At 43.1% G+C, this 24,124-nt stretch overlaps 1 pseudogene; it reads left to right on the forward strand.

Moving 5' to 3' along the window:
- Window positions 1-807: 807 nt before the first annotated feature.
- On the forward strand, window positions 808-23,082 carry LOC122335720 (annotated as a pseudogene).
- The last annotated feature ends 1,042 nt before the right edge of the window (window positions 23,083-24,124 follow it).

Consider the following 24,124-nt stretch of genomic DNA (forward strand, 5'->3'; position numbering starts at 1 on the left):
GTAGATGCTTTGTGCATTTTCTACCGTAGATATGTCGAAACTCATCTGTGATTAGTAACAACTTTAAAGGGCAAACTTTCTAAAAAAAATTTAATAGTGGTATTTCACCAAATAGTTTTCTATCCTAACAAACACACACATCATTGGAGAGATTATTTATTCCGTTTTCAGGTGATATAAACCTCAATTAAAAAAGTGACTTGTTTTGTGCTCCAAGGTTGAGGTTAGTCTGAAGCACTTTTATTATTTTGTCAAATTTGTCATTCAAGAAAAAAGCAGTTACTTCGAGAGACATTTTATATCTTCATCTTAAAGTGGTGTTTCTTTTCTTTTCAATTGGCTTTTAAACACTGTTTGAATCAGTAAACGTGTTTTCAAAACGACAAACACAAAACCTGTGAATGTTTTTTTAAAACCTGTGTCATTTTATTTTTAATTGCTCGTCCCTTTGTAATGAGTCTGGGGGAAATGCAAAATAAAAATAAACTTTGGTGTAAATATTTATTTTGGTATGACCAAAGAATTCTATATTTTAAACCTAGGTCAAGAATATAACTTATTTATGTGTTATTAGAGTCGAGGATCAGTCCAGAGATGTCGCTGCGGCCTTTATTACAACAAATAAAACTACTTTGAAATTCCTCAAAACACTGGTGTACATGATGTTCGCGTAAACTACATGAACTAGAACCATCACGTTGAGGACAGTGTTATAGCAGAAAGAATGAGCGCAGGGTTTATTATGAAAGAGCAGCTGATCTTTTTATCTTCGGCCTGGATTTGTGCATGGCGTCGTGGGTCGTGACGTCAGCACGTCCTAACCTCTCGCGAGCGCAGGAAACTGGAGCAGCGACAAACTCTCGCTGGAAATGTTGTTTTAACTCTTTTTTTCCTGCGTTGTTTGTTGTTTTTCGACCTCAGCCCGGCCGACGAAAGACTTTTCTCGCGGATAGTGTCGTTTAAATGACGCTTTGTGCTTTTAAAGTGGTCGATTCGTACTTTTATCCCGGTGTTTTTCCTCATGGATCAGATGGTGACGCGTCAGAATAATTCAGTCTAATAAACGCGTTTCGTTAATTTATATTTTAATAGTACAGCACGTCATCACGCGTCGGCTTTAAGTGTTTATTTAAAAAGCTACGTTTGATTTATTCCTGCGCTTGCATGAGGATAATTTAGATTACTCTTACTTTAGCTGCTAATGCTAACTAGCGCAGGCCGCTATTGGAGTTTATTTATATATGAGTATTTTGCTATTTATATGGTTTATATGTATATTTGAGTGTATGAATGGCAGTGAGAATCTGACGGATGTGTTTAGTTGATCAGTGATGTCTTCTCCATCACTCAAGACTCAGATCTCTAGGAATGAGTGATGTTTCTCACTCATTATAAAGGCCTTGTTTGTTTTCTTTATTTTTTCGCTTATTCTTCGTCAGATTTTTTTAAAAAGTGATTCGCGAATTATTTTACTAATGCCGAGAAGTTTAATGGCTTGACAAACAGTTCACGTCGTGTTTGATATTTTAAATGTGTTAGCTGTGATTGAACTGGACGCAGAGAAGAGGAGAAGCAAACCCTACTCAGAATCAAGGTAAATAAAGCCCGTGATCATCTGCTGTTTCTTACAGATCTTCACAGAAGATCTCAGCTCCGTTGCTTTGGATGAGTCTGTCGTGTCCTGACGTTAAGACAGCCCTGCTCTGTTTCTGATCCGATCTTCTGTCTGTTTCTAATCCTCAGTTCAGAATTAAACTTATTGGTTTTGTATCACTGCTCTGATCTTCTGTCTGTTATTGGTCTGATCTTCTGTTTGTTATTGGTCTGATCTTCCGTCTGTTATTGGTCTGATCTTCCGTCTGTTATTGGTTTTGTATTACTGGTCTGATCTTCTGTCTGTCGCTGTTCTTTGGTCTGATCTTCTGATCTTCTGTCTGTCGCTGGTCTGGTCTTCTGACTGTCGCTGGTCTGATCTTCTGTCTGTCGCTGGTCTGATCTTCTGTCTGTCGCTGGTCTGGTCTTCTGTCTGATAATGGTCTGATCTTATGTCTGTCGCTGGTCTGGTCTTCTGTCTGATAATGGTCTGATCTTCTTTCTGATAATGGTCTGGTCTTCTGTCTGTCGCTGGTCTGGTCTTCTGTCTGATAATGGTCTGGTCTTCTGTCTGTCGCTGGTCTGATCTTCTGTCTGTCGCTGGTCTGATCTTCTGTCTGATAATGGTCTGATCTTGTTTGTTACTGCAGTGTTTCCCATACATTGATTTATTTGTTGCAGCCCGCCACAGTATCAAAACGTTTTCAAAAGGCTTTGACTTCGTTGAATAAATATGAGCACAGATTTAAAATTTGGAATCACAATGCGGATGTTTTTATATCACTGTATTTCTGAAGGAATCTGATTGTCTTCATATAATTTTGGATATCATTTTAATTTCATCTTGCGTGTAATACCTGATGAAACGGCGTCGCTTTGAGTATAGCTGTTACCGTGGAAACCTCCTCTACTGCTTCAGTAGCGCTTCCCGCTGGCAGAGAATGAGTTTGCATTTATATGTCGTCACTCTGTCTGTGGGAAACACTGTGCTGGTCTGATCTTCAGTCTGTTTCTGGTTCTGAAGGTCTAGTCCAGAGCTTGTGCTAATGCTGTGCTGTCTGTCTGTAGATGATGTGCGAGGTGATGCCCACCATCAGCGAGGCCGAGGTCGGCAGTAACGGAGGCGCTCTGGGCCCCGGCTCTCCCGTCCAGACGGACTCTGAGGGCCACTTTGAGTCTCTGATGGTGTCTATGCTGGAGGAGAGGGACCGACTGCTGGACACGCTCCGAGAGACACAGGAGAACCTGTGTGTGACGCAGAGCAAACTCCACGAGATCAGCCACGAGAGAGACTCCCTGCAGAGACAGCTCAACAGTGCCCTTCCGCAGGTGACTGCGTCCGTCAGTAACGCTCATCGGTTACCTCGTATTTATACAGAGCTTTTAATAATCCATATCTAGACCAAAATCTAACGATGAAGCTGTAGTTCACTGACAAGCTACACGAAACTGTCTCGTAATCGCAGACCGATTTAATTAAGCAATTATGAAATTAAATCATTCTGCAATTATGAAAGCTTGTTTTGTAGCTTGTCAATGAACTATTTTCTTTAGTAGATGGTGCTTCATCTGAAGATGCTTCTGTATATCATCGAGGCTCTTCCTGGTGGCTTTGAGTCAGATAATACATTTGGAAAAGCAAAAACGCATTGCAAACATGAGAAGCATTTATGGACCTCTTGTCCTACAAAAACACAAGCTTTTATTCCAAATTCTCTTAGCACTGTATTATATATATATATAAGCTTTTTTGTAATGAAAATGAACTCAAGTAAAACATATATATATATATATATATAGTCGTAGTCCCGTGTTTATCGGTCCATGAAAGCAGTTCAATCTCCTGATTCCTGGAACATCATCTTTTGAGAGTTTCTCTGGCCTTCGGGTGGAGATTAGCTGCTGAAGGATGGGTTGTGTCTAATGGATCGCTGTATCTCAGAAACCCCGTTTCTTTGCGTCTCAAGGAATTCGCTGCTCTTACGAAGGAAGTGAACATGTGTCGCGAGCAGCTGCTGGAGCGAGAGGAGGAGATCGCCGAGCTGAAAGCAGAAAGAAACAACACACGCGTGAGTTCTCTCAGACATCGTCTTACATTAGTGCTGTTTATGTTATATTTTCTTTGCAACAGAAGCCTGTTATTGGCTGTCATATGACTGGCAGTCATTAATCCCCTGTTTTAGTCTCATCACAGTCATGGACCTTTTCCACATGTCTGGTTTATAGCAGTGAACGGGAGACTGCCACACAAACATTTTTTCCGTTCCCATTGGCTCAGAAAACCAAAGAAAACATTTTCATGACTTTCAAAAAGAGAAAAATTTGAAAAAGTGAAACTGATAATTACAGTCAGAAGAGAAAACCATGTCAGGTCCCACAGACCCTGTATTAAACACCCCTAAGAGCTGAACACACAACCTTTCCATTGAGGTCTGCTTCGTCAGGCTAGGGACAGCTTTTTAAAAATCTAAAATTTGAGGGTGATTTTGATAATTTTTGGCCTAATGGAAAAATTGATCATTTTGATCCATTCAGTGTATTTCTACAAATACAGCTGTGCTACTGATGACTGCGTCTGTGCTCCAGGATCAAGTGTAGTACATGGTTTAGTGTTTATTTTAAAAGCGAAATCTTCTTTAAGTCTGAGCGTGATCTGTGTTGTTCAGTTGTTGCTGGAGCATCTGGAGTGTCTGGTGTCTCGTCACGAGCGCTCTCTGAGGATGACCGTGGTCAAGCGCCAGGCTCAGTCTCCCGCCGGCGTCTCCAGCGAGGTGGAGGTGCTCAAGGCGCTCAAGTCTCTCTTCGAGCACCACAAAGCTCTGGACGAGAAGGTACTGCGTCAGGAAGCTCAGGGGTGTGTTTGGTGTGTTTGCGGTGTGCTCACGAGCGGTGTGTTTGCTCCGGTCAGGTGAGAGAGCGTCTGCGGGTGGCTCTGGAGAGATGCAGTATGCTGGAGGAGCAGCTCACGGTCGCTCATAAAGAGGTAAGAACACTGCAACGATTAATCAACGACTTTCACAGATTAATCAATTGGTTTTGTCGTATTATTCAGCTTTAAATAGTGAAACATTCTCATTTACCTTTTAATTTTCTATATGAAAAAACTCATTCTCATCCTGTCTAACATCTTCTATTAAATCCTTTGGATGTGGGAAAAAAATAGGATTTTATTTTTGTGTAAATTATTTTATTAAAAACATCAGCTCTCTAAAATGACCTTTATAGTGTTATGAGAATCAAAACTGTCCTGAACTAGATTAAGCTTTAATCTATGCAAAGCGTACTGTCACTTTAATATAAGTTTTTGCATTTACTAATAAAAAAAAAGATTGATTCAGAATAGTTAACACTATTAACTACAGTTTTTCCTTCAGTGAATTTTTAGCTTGCATCTTATTAATAGTTAGTGCGGTAGTTAAGTTCAGGATGTAGAATAAACCAGTAATATGTGCTTGAGTAATACTAATAAATGGCTAATATTCTAGCAATATGCATTTTAATAAGCAACTTATAGGTGTAACGATAAAATAAAGTGTTAACCAAAGATTTTATCATTAGCTGGTTGCACACTGGATAACTGCTTCATAACAGAAAATGAAGTTTTAAAATGTTTTATAATCTAAAGCTGCTAGCTTTAAATCCGTCTCTTTATAAATACACACTGCTTGACCTTAGTGTCGTTTGCAGAGCTCATGCAAGCATCTCTATATTGCTATGATCTACTTACAGTGTGCTACGGTCCACACCGCTCAAACCACTTCACTGCAGCTCTTACAATGAGAGCAAAACTATTTGGCCATTTTTATTGTCTACGTTGTCGGTAATGTGGGTTAAGACTTGTTTCTGGACTGTCGTAGCTGGCGTTTCTCAAGGAGCAGAGCAATCAGAAGAAGGGGATGATTGATGGATCAGAATTGAATCACAGCTCTGATGCAGCACCGAACACTAACGGCAAGGTGAACACCACACGACCAGAACATACACGCTTCAGGATGTCTTCAGAAGAGTCATAGATATGATGATGAACATAGATGTAATTAACATGAGTGTACCTTCTGGATCTTTACGTAACCAGAATTGGTTTATTTGGTTAAAAAAATCACTCTGAGCGATATTTTCAACAAAATAAAATCAGGGATACCACGGCTCAAATTTAAGGCCATAAAAAAATCTTAAACTGTAGAAGAAAATCTTTAAAAGATCTTAAATTTGGAGACGGAAAGATGAGAATTGTGAGAATTAAACTGAATTTGTTGAATATGAGTGCTTTCATTTCAAAGTGTGCTGCTGTGTTTCTTGCTCTTACCAGAAAAACAGTCCTACTTTTGTTTTTACGAAAGCGCCATCTGCAGGATAAGAATGAATGTGCGTTTTCAATGAGCCTGTTTCTCTTCAGACCCGTGTGAAAATCAACCGTGTTTTTACCCTGTAAACACAGAGCTGTAAAGGTGAACCTGTGGAGCGATAAGAAGATAAAGCATTATATATGTAGATCAATATAATAATTAGATTATTGTTTAAATTAATAGTAATGAGTACTTTTGACTTAAAATGATCTAAAGGCTAAAATTAAGAGTTTTATAGGACTGAAAACTGTCCGAACTTTTTACGGTTTGATGTCACTACCCTGTTCGTTTAGGATTAATTTTATTTGTGCAGTTAAATTCTTACGTTTGAGCTTAAATCTTTGAGCATAAAGCCTGAATTCAATGACAGGCTTTGTTGAGCACACTGGCAGGTCCTTGAAGACTTCAGATCCAAGTGTAAAGCGGTGTGTGTTTCCAGCAGCGCTTGTCGGACGGCTCTATGGGTGCCGAGGAGGATTGTGGGAAGGACGGCGAGCTGCAGGAGGCCATGGACAGACAGAGTAAGGAGCTCCTGCACCTGAGGGAGCGTGTGGCGTCTCTCTGCGGCCGCGTCGCTGAGCTGGAGGAGGATCTGGACACGGCCCGCAAAGACCTCATCAAGTCTGAGGACATCAGCAGCCGCCTGCAGAGAGACTTACGAGAGGTACGTCTGAGCAGAGCCTTCATCTGCAGAGGAACGAGCTCGTGTGTGTGTGTGACCGTCTGCGTGTGTGTTCTTCTCTCAGTCTCTGGCTCAGAAGGAGGACATGGAGGAGAGGATCACCACGCTGGAGAAGCGCTACCTTGCAGCTCAGAGAGAAGCCACGTCTGTCCACGACCTCAACGATAAACTGGAGAACGAGATCGCCAACAAAGACTCGCTGGTCTGCCAGGTGTGCTCTCTGAGAAACAGAGCCCTGCTGGTCAAATGAGTCTGAATACACTCGCTCTGGTTTACAGCAAAAACAAGTGAAGAAGTTCGGTCGAATTTGAGTTCTGTTTTTACAAAAAATATATATTTTTGATGTGCTCCAATTAGTAATTAAGCATCTATTCTGACTCATTTTGCCAGAACGGGTCAAACTTACTGCTGCAGTGTATCAGTGACTGTCCATGTTTGTGATTAACCAGTCTTCATGGATCATGAGTTCGGTGTGTGTGTGTGTGTGTAGATGGAGGAGAAGGGTCGTCAGCTGCAGGAGCGTCTGGAACTGGCGGAGCAGAAGCTGCAGCAGACTCTGCGTAAGGCTGAAACGCTGCCGGAGGTGGAGGCCGAGCTGGCTCAGAGGGTTGTGGCCCTCACTAAGGTACCTCTCTCACACACTCTCTCTCTCACACACACACACGCAGTCTGTGTTCTATAAGAATACTGCGGTGATATTTGACTGATAAGTGTTACAGTGGCAGTAGTTTTTGTTTAGTGTGCGCGTCAGGAAACAGAATTTTGATCTGTGTTTCATGTAAAACAGCACACACACATTCTGTCCTGATTATTTGTGATCAAAGGATCCCACAAAACAACTTTGGCATTTTCTTTTCCTAATTTTTGCACAGAAGATCTGTATTCAAGACATCTTCTGTGTGCAAAAAAACACAATGTGATCCTCATTTTTTCACTATGGTACTTAAGACCGCTCATCTTCTAACATGTTCCTGGCGTGAAGGAGTGTGTGTTGTAGAGAGACGATCAATCACACAAGTACTTTATTTAGTGAATAGTGTGACAGCAGCAACACACACACACACACACACACACTGAGGATCTGTTTTAACACCGTAATGAAGACACTGTGGTGTTTTTACCTGCTGCATCTTCACTTCACTGTTGTCCGCTTCCTTTTCTTCTCCTCGGTGTGTCGTTTCTGGTGTTCCTCTCCTCCTCTGTATATGACTGCAGCTCTCTGTCTGTCTGTCTCTCTCTCTCTCTCTCTCTCTCTCTGTGTGTGTGTGTGTGTGTGTGTGTGTAGCCCTCTGCGTGCAGTGTCTCTCAGGACAGTCGCTCACAGATGAAGGTACACAAGTTCACGCTGTCGTTCTGTCTCAGGATTAGGGCTGTCAAAATGGCCGAAAAACTAAATTCGAATTTTGCTCTTAAATATGATCAATGTTCTAATTACACTAAAACTTGAAAGGCATAAATTAATGTTGAAAAAAGATTTTGATGATTTTTGCTCTGAGGCCACGAGGGCAAACTGTTTCAATACGACTATCTCTAAGAAAGTGCATCATGTTTATAAACCAAATAGAAATAAGTTGCCGAAGCTATTAAATATGATCATAAGCGTGTTCTGTGGCTTGGTTTAGTTTTGACGTAAACCTGTGCATTGATTTGATTTAAATGAGCAACGAAGCAGCGGTTCTAAAACTCGAATGAAGCGTTTTTTTGCATTAGAATGCAGATTTATATTTTAAATTTGATCAATATTTATAATTCGAATTTTTATTTGACAGCCTTGCCCGGGATCCCCAATTCAAGTGATTTTCTAGTCGAGTACTTGGGCCAAAACAATCAGCGCAAAGTGACTCATTAAAGCACATGAGCACATTAAAAGTAATCCGAACAGAAACAAAGCTCTCCTGTGGAGCGAGTACTCGACTGGCCGGTCACTTGCGCTCATCCCTGATTCTCCTGATGATGATGGTGGTGTCGTTGACGTTCTTCACTAAGTGAACGTTCTGCTCGTCACAGCATGAAGAACCGCTCTCTCTCTCGTGGGTCTGTGGCTGTAGTTTCTCATGTTCTGTCTCTCGCAGGCGGAGGAGCGTCATGGGAACGTGGAGGAGCGTCTCCGGCAGATGGAGGCTCAGCTGGAGGAGAAGAACCAGGAGCTGCTCCGGGTGAGTGATCTTCAGACCTTACGAGCAACAGCACCAACTCAATCAGATTACCTTTGACTGACAGCTCTGGGGTTGCCATGTTGAGAGAATTCAGGAGTGAGTGAGTGTTGTGCGTGAGCGTGATCTTACTGTAGTTCTAGATTAAATCTCAACATGTTTACTCATCACTCGCATAAAACCTAGGGCTGTCAGTCGATTAACATCTTTGTATCTAATTACTGGGTGCTGCAATTAATCTAATTAATCGCTAACTAAATTTGGCTGTGAAAATACCCCAAAAGATAATTTAATCTATTAAATGTTTAAGATGAAATGACGTAACATAAGGTGTGGAACATAAAAGAAGATCAGTAGAGAAACATCAGAGTATTTTTGTACCTTCTTTTATATTGTTCAAAATCAAGTCATTCAGGTTTGAAACAACATGAGGGTTTTTTAATATAAATAATATAAATACTCTAAAACTTAAAGGAGGTGGCAGTAAAAGTCTTTGATTCGATTTGTTTAAACCTCTGATTTATTCGGGGGTTGAGTACATGGTTCTTTATGAATGGGCTCCTGATTCATTGATTCGTTCAAAGCACAGATTCATTCAGAATCTAGACAGCGCTGTGTTGCTCACTGATACACAACAGTCCTGCTGTGACTTTAAAGGTAATAAATTCTTTGGCAAAAATAAACAAAAGCATGATATTGTGCTTAAAATATAGCACACTATTAACTTCTAATTTACTGAACGCTTGTATAAAATCACATCTGCGTTCATGTTTTTTGTGATTTAAAAATAGCACTCATGTCATATCAGTAATCACACAATATAAATATAAAAGAACTCATACATGGGCATTTTTGCCCCAATATCTTGAATTTTAGGGCATTTATGTAGTTGTTGCCCTTCATCATATTAATCAGCAGAGAACTGTATGAAATGCTGTACCGGTCTGGAGGCGGGGCCAGTGCATTAACTGCTTTAAAATATTTGACTATTTTCATAACTAATCAAGTTAACACATTGACAGCCCTGATTTATATATTTAAAAAATTATTTGAATTAATGAATAATGAACTATTTCTTAAGATGAATAAAAAGTCAAATACAATCTTGAAATATACAAACCTGCAGTAATTCAATTTGTAAAAAGTAGGTAAGTAATGTGATTAGTTTTTTTTTTTGTTTTTTTTTTTTGAGTAACACCAAACTTTCCCGAACACTGTCTGATAGTCGTCAGTCATATAAACACCACGACTGCTTCCCTTTTCGTGGTGTTTTAAGGCCCGTCAGCGAGAGAAGATGAACGAAGAGCACAACAAGCGCCTGTCGGAGACGGTGGACAAGCTGCTGTCCGAGTCCAACGAGAGGCTTCAGCTGCACCTGAAGGAGCGCATGACGGCGCTGGAGGACAAGGTACTCCTCTCTGCTCGCCCTCCGCTGACACCTCAGCTCTTTTATGAGGCCCCTGACTTCTGTTTTGATGGCATTGAGCGCATATATTTTTTATATTACATATATTTTTCAATAAATATAGATTTAGGGCTTGATTTAGGACTTGTCATAACTGATTACAGAGTGAAGAAGATGCTGTCTCTTAGTGTATCATGTATTATACAGTTCATAGTGATCATCCCTATCCTCTTGTTAGTGAAGAGCAGAGCACGTTTCTTAGAAAACCGGGCCGATGGGCAATATAAAACTGATATAATTTCATTTATTTTGATTAATATTTTAGAAATGTTAAATCATTTGAAAATGGATTAAAATATAAATGTGTGAAGTGAACATTACATTCAGCCCACAGTGAAAATAACATGAATATGACGGTGGGTGAATTAATAAAACTAGTTTTAAATTCAAGACGAGTGAGATGAAATCGTTTCAAAACCAAGTAATCATGGCTGTTTGCTGATATTTCAGATTTTGAGAAGCCTTTAGTAATTTGTAGGGAATTTTTAGCTTTATTTGAACTGTGTGTAATTATAATGTTTTTTACATCAAGGTGTATGCTGTGCCTAAAAGCTTTCTTAATGGTTTCACTAATAGTGCTGTATGTCTAATGATCCAGCTGATCAGGTCCTGCAGGCTGGAAGTAATGCTGCGTTCACACCTCGTCGTAATTACCCTAATTCTCAACACGTGACACTGAACTTGATGCTGTTCACGACCAAATGAAGGATATTACAGCTATAAAATACAAGTAGCATTTGCTATAAAAGTGTTATTACATATTTATATTTATTTCTGTAGTTTAAGACACGGCTAGCCTAGATATCTAACTCTGTGCTGCATGTCTTGGGTTTATGTTCACATTATATTTGTATGAAAGCATCTACATTGGTAAAAGTCAATTACACCAATAAAAAAACAAACAAATATAAAATAACTGAATTAATTACATTGTACTACTGGAAGTGTCACTATTTCTCTGTAGTTCTGTGTGAGGTGCAGGGCTCTCAAGAGAAACTCTCAGACCTGAACAATGTTATCAAGTTGGTTTCTCGTAATTACGCTAATTATGGTATGGAATAAACGCACCTTAAGTACTGAATAAATATAATTTAAAACAACTATTTTTGAAATTTCAACTCCACTAGAGTTAAACAGATGAGTTTTACCGTTTTTGAACCCATTCAGCAGATCCCAGAGTCTGGCGATCTTTTAGCTGAAGCTTAGCATAGATCATTGAGTCTGATTAGACCATTAGCATCTTGCTCAAAAATGACATTATTTTCCAGGTCGATATGGCTGGGAACTATACTCTCATTCTGGCCTGATGACCAAGAAACAGTATTATTACGCAGCACCTGAAAATCATTCCCAGCGTTTTCATGCACTGTGTAATATTACTGTGCCTGCTGCAGCCCTTACAGCTGAGTGAGTGTGTGCTTCCTAGCCATCTCAGCCTAGAAAATCCAATTCAATGATCTATGCTAAGCTAAGCTACAGGTTTTATCTCCAGACCCGGAGATCGGCTGAATAGATTCAAAACGGTAAAACTTAACCGCAGGACTTGATTCCCTTGGTTATGATTCTCAGACGGATCGGTCTTTAACTTAACATTCTTAACTAAAAAGTTCTCAGTTGTTCTTTTCATCTTCTCCACTCTGCTCTATACCCGCTTGTCTGTGTGTGTGTGTGTGTGTGTCTGTGTGTCTGTGTGTGTGTGTCTGTGTGTGTGTGTCTGTGTGTGTGTGTGTGTGTGTGTGTGTGTGTGTGTGTGTGTGTGTGTGTGTGTGTGTGTGTGTGTGTGTGTCTGTCTGTGTGTGTGTGTGTCTGTGTGTCTGTCTGTGTGTGTGTCTGTCTGTGTGTGTGTCTGTCTCGTGTGTGTGTGTCTGTCTGTGTGTGTGTGTCTGTCTGTGTGTGTCTGTCTGTGTGTGTGTGTCTGTGTGTGTGTGTGTGTGTGTGTGTGTGTGTGTCTGTGTGTGTGTGTGTGTGTGTGTCTGTGTGTGTGTGTGTGTGTGTGTGTCTGTGTGTGTGTCTGTGTGTGTGTCTGTCTGTGTGTGTGTGTCTGTGTGTGTGTGTCTGTGTGTGTGTGTCTGTCTGTGTGTGTGTGTGTGTGTGTGTGTGTGTGTGTGTGTGTGTGTCTGTCTGTGTGTGTGTCTGTCTGTGTGTGTGTGTGTGTGTGTGTGTCTGTCTGTGTGTGTGTGTGTGTCTGTGTGTGTCTGTGTGTGTGTGTGTCTGTGTGTGTGTCTGTCTGTGTGTGTGTGTGTGTGTGTCTGTGTGTGTGTGTGTGTCTGTCTGTGTGTGTGTGTGTCTGTCTGTGTGTGTGTGTGTGTCTGTGTGTGTGTGTGTGTGTGTCTGTGTGTGTGTGTGTGTGTGTGTGTGTGTGTGTGTGTGTGTGTGTGTGTGTGTGTCTGTCTGTGTCTGTCTGTGTCTGTCTGTCTGTCTGTCTGTCTGTGTCTGTCTGTGTCTGTCTGTGTCTGTGTGTGTGTGTGTGTGTGTGTGTGTGTGTGTGTGTGTAGAACGCTCTGATCCGGGATCTGGAGCACACCAAGAAGCTGATAGAAGAGGCTCATCACGAGAAGGTAAGCGTGTGCCTGTCACTGACTCTGCTCCGCTCTGATGGTGTTTGTTCATGACCGTGGTTCTGTTTCCTCAGGAGCAGCTGCTGATCCAGATCGAGACCATGAGGACCGAACACGAGCGCGGTCGCAGCCGGAGCAACTCTCTGCTGCATCATGGGTAACTCCAGGGCGTTAATGAGAGTCAGCCAGACCGTCGTCGGAGCTTTGCTCTGACCGGGGCTTTGTCTCCCGCAGGCGCGGCACGCCGGACTTCAGATACCCGGTGTCTGTGTCGTCAGCGATGGACAGTCACTACAGCGGAGCGCTGGTCCTCAGACGACCTCAGAAGGGCCGCGTGTCTGCGCTCCGAGACGAGCCCTCCAAGGTGAGCTCTGTCAGGACAGAGAAGACATCCTCGTGTGTTCAATCACATATAAACACGTGCGGCTTGGACAACTAAGAAACATACAGTTTAAACACCCTCCCTATAGTTTAGGAAGTGGTTTTAAAATATGATAAAAACTCATCTTGATAATGTCAGGTAACTTTGATAGAAAGGTATGTAATGAATTAGGTTGAATATCTGTCAGCTGTTAAATTTAAAAACACAATTAGATAAAACCCACGTAGCTCAACCAATTACCAAGCAATGCTTAATTCTTTAAGATTACATTAAGAATCAAAAAAATACATCTTCAGACATTTTATATAAAAAAATCTGCTTAGAACTAAAATTGACAAACGTGAGATCAAAAATGATTCAGGTGCAGACGCTGGATGAGCAGGAGTGGGACCGGTTGCAGCAGGCTAGTGTTCTGGCTAACGTGGCTCACGCGTTTGAGAGCGACATGGACATGTCAGACGTGGAGGACGACAGAGAGACGGTCTTCAGCTCCATGGACCTGCTGTCTCCTGCTGGTCAGGCAGACGCTCAGACCCTTGCCCTGATGCTGCAGGAGCAGCTGGACGCCATTAACAACGAGATACGGTACACTTCCCACAATCCCTCACTTAGGACCATGCTTGAATGACCATGCGCTAACTTCTCACAAGACTGATGTAGTATTTCTCAGTCAAATTCAAAAACATTGTGGCTTGATGCCTTGGTTTATGTCTCACTAACTGGTCTGTTGATGAACCGAATGTTTACTACGTGTGTGTGTGTGTGTGTGTGTGTGGCTGCAGGATGATCCAGGAGGAGAAGGAGAACACCGCTCTGAGAGCTGAGGAGATCGAGAGAGCCGTGGGCAGCGGAGAGGATCTGGGCGGCCGCTTCGCGCTCCATGACCTCCTCCAGCCCTCCTTCCACAGCTCCTCTCCGCCCGGATCCGGTCACTCCACGCCCCGCCGGCCCTCACACAGCCCCAGCCGCGAGCTGGACCGCATGGGGGTCATGACCTTGGTGAGCCTGCTCTGTGTGTGTGTGTGTCCAGCGTTACTCTGAGCCGTGTGTAGTCGTGTGTAGTAGTCGTGTGTGTGTGTGTGTGTGTGTGTGTGTGTCCGTCCAGCGTTACTCTGAGCCGTGTGTCCTGAGGGTGTGTGTAGTGTGTGTGTGTGTGTGTGTGTGTGTGTGTGTGTGTCCGTCCAGCGTTACTCTGAGGGGTGTGTGTAGTAATGTGTGTGTGTGTGTGTGTCCGTCCAGCGTTACTCTGAGCCGTGTGTCCTGAGGGGTGTGTGTAGTAATGTGTGTGTGTGTGTGTGTGTGTGTGTGTGTGTGTCCGTCCAGTGTTACTCTGAGGGGTGTGTGTAGTAATGTGTGTGTGTGTGTGTGTGTCCGTCCAGCGTTACTCTGAGCCGTGTGTCCTGAGGGGTGTAGTGTACAGCAGTCCTCTGCTGACCTGTGCTCCTGTGTTTCTGGAGGTATCGTCTACAACTGACCGAATGATTGTGTGCTTTTCAAAAATAAAACCCTAGACTTTCTCTCTCTGTGGAAGCTGTACAGGAAGTTTACTGAAGGACTTCCTGCTCCATTCCCTCGACGAGTCAGCGAGGAAATGAGCAATTAGAGCTAAACGCCCTTTTACTCTGGACTCTTAGCTGATGAACCTCGCTTTTCATTTATGAATTCATAATTAGGTTTAAATAATGCCATTGAAGGGTTAGTTCACCCAAGAAAGGATCCTGGGAATATGAGACACTTTTCTTTCAGATGAATCCAATCAGAGTTAGATCAGAACTTGTCCTGGCTCTTCTAAACTTTCCAGAGAAAGCATCACGCATCAGCATCACGTGACGCACAGAAATCACAAGATCATCAAACGAACATAATCACAATGTAATAAACTCCGGGAAGACACTGATGGATCGCAGAAACCTTTGGTGCTCTTCAAAGAGTCTTTGCATCTCTATTGCATTTATCAAGACATCTAATCTTTTTCTATATATTTATGTATTAGTTTAAATTCATATTTAGATATTTTTCACTGAAGTAATTGGTTTAAAAATTAGTGTTTTATTTACACCGATAACAATAACTACAAAAATAACAATATTATTTTCCACATCAGCGTTCATCTGTAAGTACTTCAAACTCTCCAGCTCTTTATAGCAGGATGGATTCTGATTGGCTGTCAGTGTTTGCATCATTCATTAGCTGCATTCCAACAATATAATGCCTTTATGATTATAGCTGTGGTGAGAACTCAGATTTTTATAATTATATCTTCATCATTATCTTTAGTTCTCGTGCTTGGTGTTAATGTCCAGAGTGAATGGTCGTCCGTGTGTGTGTGTGTGTGTGTGTGTGTGTGTGTGTGTGTGTGTGTGTGTGTGTGTGTGTGTGTGAGAGATCCTCTTCTGCATGACCCCAGCGATGATGTTCTCATGCGTTCCTCAGTGTGTTTGCGTGTCTCTGAATCTTTCTGCTGCTAGGCTGCTGTTCACCTGCTTCTGTGCTTAAATATGAAACGCTGCTAACTTCCTGTTTCTTCTTTCTCCGTTTGCTTGCGCTTCCAACAGCCTAGCGATTTGCGGAAGCATCGTAGGAAGGTAATCTAGAGCATGTGTAAGATCTAGCTGTTATATTCATGTTAGTATGTAGAGGTCTGCGCTACAGCGCGTGCACGCACACACACACACACTCACTCAGACATAGACACACACACGTACAGACACAGACACACACCCACACACACACACACACACACTCAGACACACACAGACTAATATCAGCATCTACCCAAGCCCAGACACACAAGAGATGGACAGTTCTAAAAGAGAAGTTTTCTAAATGCATGTTCTCGATCTTATAGTGAAGGATTCTTGCATGCATTTGTTTTGGCCTCGTGATCAAAACATCATAACTGCATCTGTCAGTGAAGTCATGTGATCCGCTTAAACTCCGCCTCTTTCTTACAATCCACTGCTAATCACATCCGCTCTCTGTCCAATCAGTGAGGAGAACACCACCAAGTCCCGCCCCATATTTGTGATACGACACACACAGCAAAACAAAAGCTCTGTTGATTCTGTTGATCATGTTGTGTTGAACGCTGCTGTTAAGTGCCTGTGTTTGTGTTTAGTGCGCACAAGATGATAAAGCCACGATCAGATGTGAGACGTCTCCTCCGTCCACGCCGTCCTCCTCCAGACTCCATAAAGGAGCCCTGCACACCTCCAGCCACGAGGACATCCGGGACATCCGGGGGTGAGTCTCACACCGCTGCCAGTGTAGTTATGAGCGCTAGCACAGGAGCCGAGCTGTGACCGTGTGTGTGTGTGTGTGTGTGTCCAGCGCCGGGCTGCAGGACGGAGCGGGCAGCAATCCCAGCAGCAGCAACAGCAGTCAGGACTCGCTCAACAAAGGAGCCAAGAAGAAGAGCATCAAGTCCTCCATCGGACGACTGTTTGCCAAGAAAGAGAAGGGCCGGCCCAGTCCGGCGGGGAAAAAGAGTCTCCGGGCCAGGTCTAATAATATGATACTCTCATCATACCTGATAAGAAAGTCAAAATAAAGAATTAAAAAGAGTGATTTTAGGAAACATGATACAGAATATCTGACTCTGGAGCACAAAACATAAGGGTCAGTATTTGAGCAAAAAAATCTAAATATTGTCTTTAAAGTTCTCAGCAAATGATTATTACTAATCAAAATGACGCTTTGATATATTTGCAGTGGACATTTACCAAATATCTTCATGGAACGTGATCTTTACTTAAAATTATACTTTTCTCTTTTTAATGCCAAACATCATGATATTGATTCATATATTGTTGTCTTTTGTACAAATATCTCTGATCTGCTGAGGACTGCTTCTGTGCTCCAGAGACACTTTTGATTATAATAATGTACAAGTAAATGTTAAAAAGAACGTTTAGATCATTTTAGCTTGAAGCACTTTTCATTCTTAGTTTAGCTCGTATACTAAACTGATATTAACAGAGAGTGCATTCCTGTAAAGTGATGTGAGTTCTGTTCTTAAAATGAAATGTGGATTAATCTTGGTTTGCACTGATTCTCCCGACTGAACTGACACCGGAATAGAAATGAACTGAAAATACTGAATATTATGAGACACATTTGATCTGTCACTGTAAAGCATTTTAAATACTTTTAAATACATTTTGACCTGTAAAAAAAAAGCAGTTCATGATTATCCAGTAAAATAATCTAAGCCTGTTTTTAATTGAATGATAACTTGTGTGTGTGTCTGTGTGTGTGTCTGTGTGTGTGTCTGTGTGTGTGTCTGTGTGTGTGTCTGTGTGTGTGTCTGTGTGTGTGTCTGTCTGTCTCTGTCCGTGTGTGTCCGTCTGTCTATCTGTCTATCTGTCTCTGTGTGTGTCTGTGTGTCTGTCTGTCTGTCTGTCTGTCTCTGTCTGTGTGTGTCTGTGTGTGTGTGTCTGTCTGTCTGTCTGTCTGTGTCTGTGTCTGTGTCTGTGTCTGTGTCTGTGTCTGTGTCTGTGTGTGTGTGTGTGTGTGTGTGTGTGTGTGTTTCAGCGCTGGCAGGAACCCCTGACGGAGGAAGCTCTCAGGACACCATGACGCTTGGAAAGCTAGGCGGCCCTGCAGAGAAGAACCGAAAACTGCAGAAAAAGTGAGTGACACGGAAGTAGTGTCTAAAACAGGAAGTAGAAAGGAGTCGAGTCCATCCTGTTTCTCCGCCATCATCTCTGCTTCTGTTCAATCTCAGTTTTGTTCACAGTGAAATGAGATCTGTTGTGATTCATGTCTGCTTCCCATCAGTCTCTCAGTGGCTCATCATGCTTGTTTTCCCCTCCTCCTCACACACTCTTTCAGAGCACAAAGTCAGGTAAGTGACCGTCGTGGATGCATGATGGGAATGAAACCCTGCACGCCTCGGGCTTGCTGTGATGCGCTGGAGCTCTGCTAATAAAGCTTTCCTGCTACGCCTGCTGCGCTAACACCAAGATCTCCCATACCTTCATATCACCCTATGAAGTGATGACCAAATAAAAAGACCAAAAAATGGACTTCTTGCACTTAAAGATAAATTAAATAGTTTAAATTAAGAGCTTCAACCCATGATCTGAAGACTCTTTTTTGTTATATATTTTTTGTTATATATTGTCTCGCATTAAACTCACGCTGATGTTTAAGAAAGTCAATTTAGAATATAATCATAAAAAAATGACACAATTACACAAAACAATTGCAATATTAATAAAATGAGTATTTTATAGGTATATTATTTTTGCTTTACACTACAGTATTGCAAATTGCAATATTTCTTTAATAATTTCTAGATTTGAAAGAGATATTTTGAATTTGGACTGTATTTAAGCTTCCAGACGTCTTCTCTGCTGAAATGCATTCTGGGTCTCGTTCGGACTGTGGTTTAGTCCCGGTCTCTTCATTCTTCTGATGCATGTTTGTCTGCCTTCTCCTTTCATCTTAATACTCCAGTATTAGAGGAACGTAAACGAAGTTGAGAATGAGATGTTCCTTCAGAAGATGAACGAAACATCTTGTTTAGAGAAGAATGAAGAAAATGGGTTTGTGAGGAATAGAAAATGAGTCTATCCTGACAAAACGAGACCGATCCCCAAAACAGAGAGGCAGGGCGCGTGTCCCTTCATCGAGCAGCGGTGACTGACGGGTGTTTCTGGTGGTGTTTTGAGGGTGGAGGTGAAGTGTGTGTTCTGTGTTTGCAGACACGAGCTGCTGGAGGAAGCCTGTCGTCAGGGTCTGCCCTTCGCTCAGTGGGACGGGCCCACGGTGGTGGTGTGGCTGGAGGTAAGAGCACCTTCATCATCATCATCACTGTCACACACGATGACATGATAGTCACCACAGGACACTGACTTCTGAAGAGGTGTCTGGCTGGACGGGGGAGCTCTTTCAGGATTGTTAGACCTTTTTCTGCAAACGTGAGACATAGAGTTCATCAGTAGCTAGAAGATCACCAGCATTCATCTCATTGGTTGTTGTTTTCTCTCAGCTCTATTTTGTTTATTTTTTGATAAAATACATTAAATACATAAACACATACCTCGACTATACATATATGTCCTATCACTTATAAAATGCAGATGCATAGATACCGGAGGAGTTAAGGGCACTAACTATCTTACAGTAAGTGTTGAGAAAACTAGTGGACTGTAGGCTGGATTTATGGTGTCTTTCAGGACTGTGAAACATAGATCAATCAATAGCGGCAAGATTACAAGCAGTGATGTGTGTCTTCTCTCAGCTGTGTTCTTGTTCTTGTCTCTCAGCTGTGGGTGGGGATGCCAGCGTGGTAATGAGCGCGTGTCGGCTAACGTGAAGAGCGGAGCCATCATGTCTGCTCTGTCCGACACCGAGATCCAGCGCGAGATCGGCATCAGTAACCTCTCCACCGCCTCAAACACGGCTGGCCATCCAGGAGATCATGTCTCTGACCAGCCCGGCCAGCGCCACCTACCTCCAGAACGGTACGACTCTCTCTCTGTGAGGTTAATAAACCTGTGTGCTAATATCAGACTCGGTTCACAGGAAATGACGCCGTGAATCATCTGATCGCATCTTCACAAGCTTTCTTCAACAAAAGAGAAAATTCTGTAACACTTTATTTTAAGGTGTCTCTGTTACATGCCTGTATTTATGCTTATATTAATTATGGTGATAAATACAAGTAACCCTAATCATAACCGTATAGTTATATATTAGATGAATCTATAATTACACTGTAACGAGAACGCCATGAAATAGTGTAACTGAATTATTAGTATTGTAATTTTAACCTAGTAATGTAAAATAATTTTTTTCTTAGTGCGCTTTTATTTTTTATATACATATATATTTTTGTAGTAGTAGTAGTAGTATCAATACATAAAAATAAACTTTCTGCCAGATTTGCAGCCCTGTAAACATCTACAACAAACCTGGATTTTTTTGTTGATTATGCTTTAATTTAAAAATAAATTGCCAGAAAAGAAGAAAAAGTTTTTTCTCTGGATCATCTGAGGGTTGTTTGTGATTCAGGCGCTCTCGACGTGAAGGGCTCAGGTTTGTGTCGTGACACAGTTATTGGTGAATCTGTTGATTTTACCGCAGGACGTGTGTTCTCTCTCTCTTTCTCTCTCACGCATGCTTCACACATTAACACCTGACGGGATGTTTGTGATCACTTGTACTAATGTTCCTGCAGCTCTAACAGATTCTTCTGCTCTACTAATGTCTTCTGTCACTCGTCTTTCCTCACTCACCGATTATTTCTGTAGTCTTCTGGGAATGTCTGGCTCACGCACGAGGAGATGGAGAGTCTGGCCGCCACGCCGCCCACGGTCAGTCACGCTAATGCTAACGCTAACGTGCTCCTCGGTAGTCGCTCTGCATGCCGCTCTGTGATGATTTACTGTACCACGTTGTGTTTTTCCTCCACTGACTCTCTCTCGCTCCACATGCTAACCCGCTAACACCAGGAGGATGAGGAGGCAGCTGGGCCCAGGTTTGTCTTTCTTCTGATAGCTTGACTCACTTAATCAGTTAGGAACACGCCCAGCTCGCCGTGCTGAGTGAGACGTGAGCTGGACGGTCTGTAGTGATGGGTTTGAAAGCTGCAGTTCTTCTTCTGGTCGTGATCTTGTTCGCTCAGAGCTCTGTGTGTGTGATGACGGGCTGAGCTGGGCTTGTGTTCTGTCCCGAGGTTCTGATTGGATGCGTGTGTGTTGTGACTCTCAGACTCTGGCCTCACGGAGACATGAACCACGCAGTGGATCGAACGACTGGCTGCCCGGCCTCGCTTACCTCAGTACCGCAGCTACTTCATGGAGTCGCTGGTGGACGCCGATGCTGGATCATCTGACCAAAAAGACCTGGGCGCAGTCAGCTCAAAATGGTGGACAGCTTCCACAGGTCAGCGCCGTGGAGCCGTGAACCGCCGGCCTGCTTCATTTGAAGAGCACTGATTTACAGTAAACTGATTTATAGCCATCGCCAGTGTAGGTGCAGCACTTTCACACATTCACAGCTCATTCAGAACACAGAGAACCTGAAATATTGCTGAATCACACCGGTTTAAGATTAGCGTAAGTTACCGCTTGATTCCGTGTGAGGTGTGTACAAGCTAAAGGGAGACGCCTGCTTTCGCCAATCACTGCTTACAGTAACGGCTGTCAATCAATGAAATTGATGTGTTTGGGGCTGACTTTAACAGACGCCCGCTCATCAGCTTTATGGTAGATTTGAAAGAGTGTGACGGGTCACTTGGCAGATGTTATTAGGCCAATAAAATAAAAAAATAGGAAAACAATAACTAAAGGCATACAAGAATTGTAAAATACAATGAAGCAATAGATTATAGTAATTGTGTTCTGGCTCTGCAGGAACAGTTTTCAGTGTGGCGTGATGTGTTTGAGACGACTGAACTATTTAATCGAAAGAGCTGGAGCGCAGGAGAGACGAGGCCCAGGTGGAGGTCAAAGAGCGCGCTGGTGAGTGTGTGTGTGTGTGTGTGTGAGTGTGTGTGTGTGTGTGCGCTATGTTGTGTTAAACATTGCTTCCGCTGCAGATGTGCTGGTGTGGACAAACGAGCGGTGGTCAGCTGGGTCCAGGCCATCGGTCTGAAGGAGTATGCGGGAATCTCCTGAGAGCGGTGTTCACGGAGCGCCTCGCCTGGACGAGTCCTTCGATCACAACGCCCTGGCGCTGTTGTTGCAGATCCCTACTCAGTGCACACAGGTGAGACCTCCTGCCCGGAGTTATCCCACTTTTCACCTGGTTTCTGGTCGGGTTTTTCTGTCTCAGTGTAGCATTGGATCGGATCAACAAACAGCACAATGAAACAAAACCAACATTTCCTTTTCAGTTTATTTTAAATATTCAGATCTTCATGACCTACAGCAAATCCAAAAAGTGTCTCTGGAGCACCAAGCGGTCTTCAGCAGCACGGTGTATTTGTAGCAATAGACAACAACACATCGAGGGGTCAAAAATCATTAGGATATTAATTAAAGATCATGTGGCATGATATTTTGTAAATTTCCATGTCATATGCATTACTTAAGAACTTCCTTTAGACAACTTTTAAGTTGTTTTCTTAATATTAGATTTTTTTGCATTTCAAATGATTTGTATCTTGCAAAATATTCTAGAATGTGAATCTGAGCTGTTTCAGCTGAAAGAAACTGGTACTAACTGATCTTAAAACATGTCGCTGGCGCTGCTTTATCTTCAGATACACACAAGTAAGTCTTTTTAAGGCATGTTTATAAAAATGACTTAAATGTCCTTATTGAACTACGGCCTAATCCTGGCTTTTCGCTAAACCTCTGTCTAAGAAACCGGTCTAAATGGGTCAAGTTAGGTTATTAGAGCATTAAAAGAGCTTTTATCGATGAGAGGAGAGTAAAGTATCTCTGTGTGTGTGTGTGTGTGTGTGTGTGTGTGTGTGTGTGTGTGTGTGTGTGTGTGTCTCTGTGTGTGTGTGTGTGTGTGTCTCTGTGTGTGTGTGTGTGTGTGTGTGTGTGTGTGTGTGTGTGTGTCTGTGTGTGTGTCTCTGTGTGTGTCTGTGTGTGTCTGTGTGTGTGTGTGTGTGTCTGTGTGTCTCTGTGTGTCTGTGTGTGTGTGTGTGTGTATGCACAAGAGGCGAGGGCTGTGCTGGAGCACGAGCACGGCCGGCTGGGCTGCACGAGGAACGGAGCTGAGGCTGGGAGGAGGTGAGTTCAGTCCAGTTCTTCAGACTTCAGTCTCAGCTCATCAGAGCTCTTCTCACACACGTGTCTCTCTGCAGGACGACGACAAGAACTTCCGCCGCGCCCGCCCTGGAGGAAGAAGTTCTGCCCAAAGATGTGCGTCACTGACACACTGCCCGCCAGCTTCAGAGTGACTCTCTGCAGATGCACTGCCAAGAGACCACAGCTGGACGTGAGTGTGTGTGTGAGAGAGTGTGTGTGTGTGTGAGAGAGTGTGTGTGTGTGTGTGAGAGAGTGTGTGTGTGTGTGAGAGAGGGAGTGTGTGTGTGTGAGAGAGAGTCTGTGTGTGTGTGAGAGAGTGTGTCTGTGTGTGTGAGGAGAGTGTGTGTGTGTGTGTGAGAGAGTGTGTGTGTGTGTGTGAGAGAGTGTGTGTGTGTGTGAGAGAGTGTGTGTGTGAGAGAGTGTGTGTGTGAGAGAGAGTGTGTGTGTGAGAGAGAGAGTGTGTGTGTGTGAGAGAGTGTGTGTGTGAGAGAGTGTGTGTGTGTGTGTGAGAGAGTGTGTGTGTGTGAGAGAGTGTGTGTGTGTGTGAGAGAGTGTGTGTGTGTGTGTGAGAGAGTGTGTGTGTGTGTGAGAGAGTGTGTGTGTGTGTGAGAGTGTGTGTGAGAGAGAGGAGGTGTGAGAGAGAGTGTGGGTGAGAGTGTGTGTGAGAGAGAGTGTGTGAGAGGAGAGAGTGTGTGTGAGTGAGAGAGTGTGTGTGTGAGTGTGAGAGAGTGTGTGTGAGGAGAGAGTGTGTGTGAGTGAGAGAGTGTGGGCAGAGAGTGTGAGAGAGTGTGTGAGAGAGTGAGTGTGAGAGTGTGTGAGTGAGAGGTGTGAGAGAGAGGTGTGTGAGAGTGAGAGAGTGTGTGTGGAGAGAGAGAGTGAGGTGAGAGAGAGGAGTGTGAGAGAGAGGAGGCAGAGAGAGAGAGGTGGAGAGAGGAGTGTGAGAGGTGAGTGTGAGAGTGAGAGAGTGTGTGAGAGTGTGAGAGAGTGTGTGTGAGTGTGAGAGAGTGTGTGTGTGTGAGTGTGAGAGAGTGTGTGTGTGAGTGTGAGAGAGTGTGTGAGAGTGTGAGAGAGCAGTGTGTGTGAGTGTGAGAGAGTGGTGTGTGAGTGTGAGAGTGTGTGTGTGTGTGAGTGTGTGTGTGTGAGAGACTCTGTGTGTGTGTGAGACTCTGTGTGTGTGTGTGTGTCTGTGTGAGACTCTGTGTGTGTGTGTGTGTGAGAGACTCTGTGTGTGT

The sequence above is a fragment of the Puntigrus tetrazona genome, unplaced genomic scaffold, assembly GCF_018831695.1.
Source record: "Puntigrus tetrazona isolate hp1 unplaced genomic scaffold, ASM1883169v1 S000000896, whole genome shotgun sequence".
NCBI classification, from domain to species: Eukaryota; Metazoa; Chordata; class Actinopteri; order Cypriniformes; family Cyprinidae; genus Puntigrus; species Puntigrus tetrazona.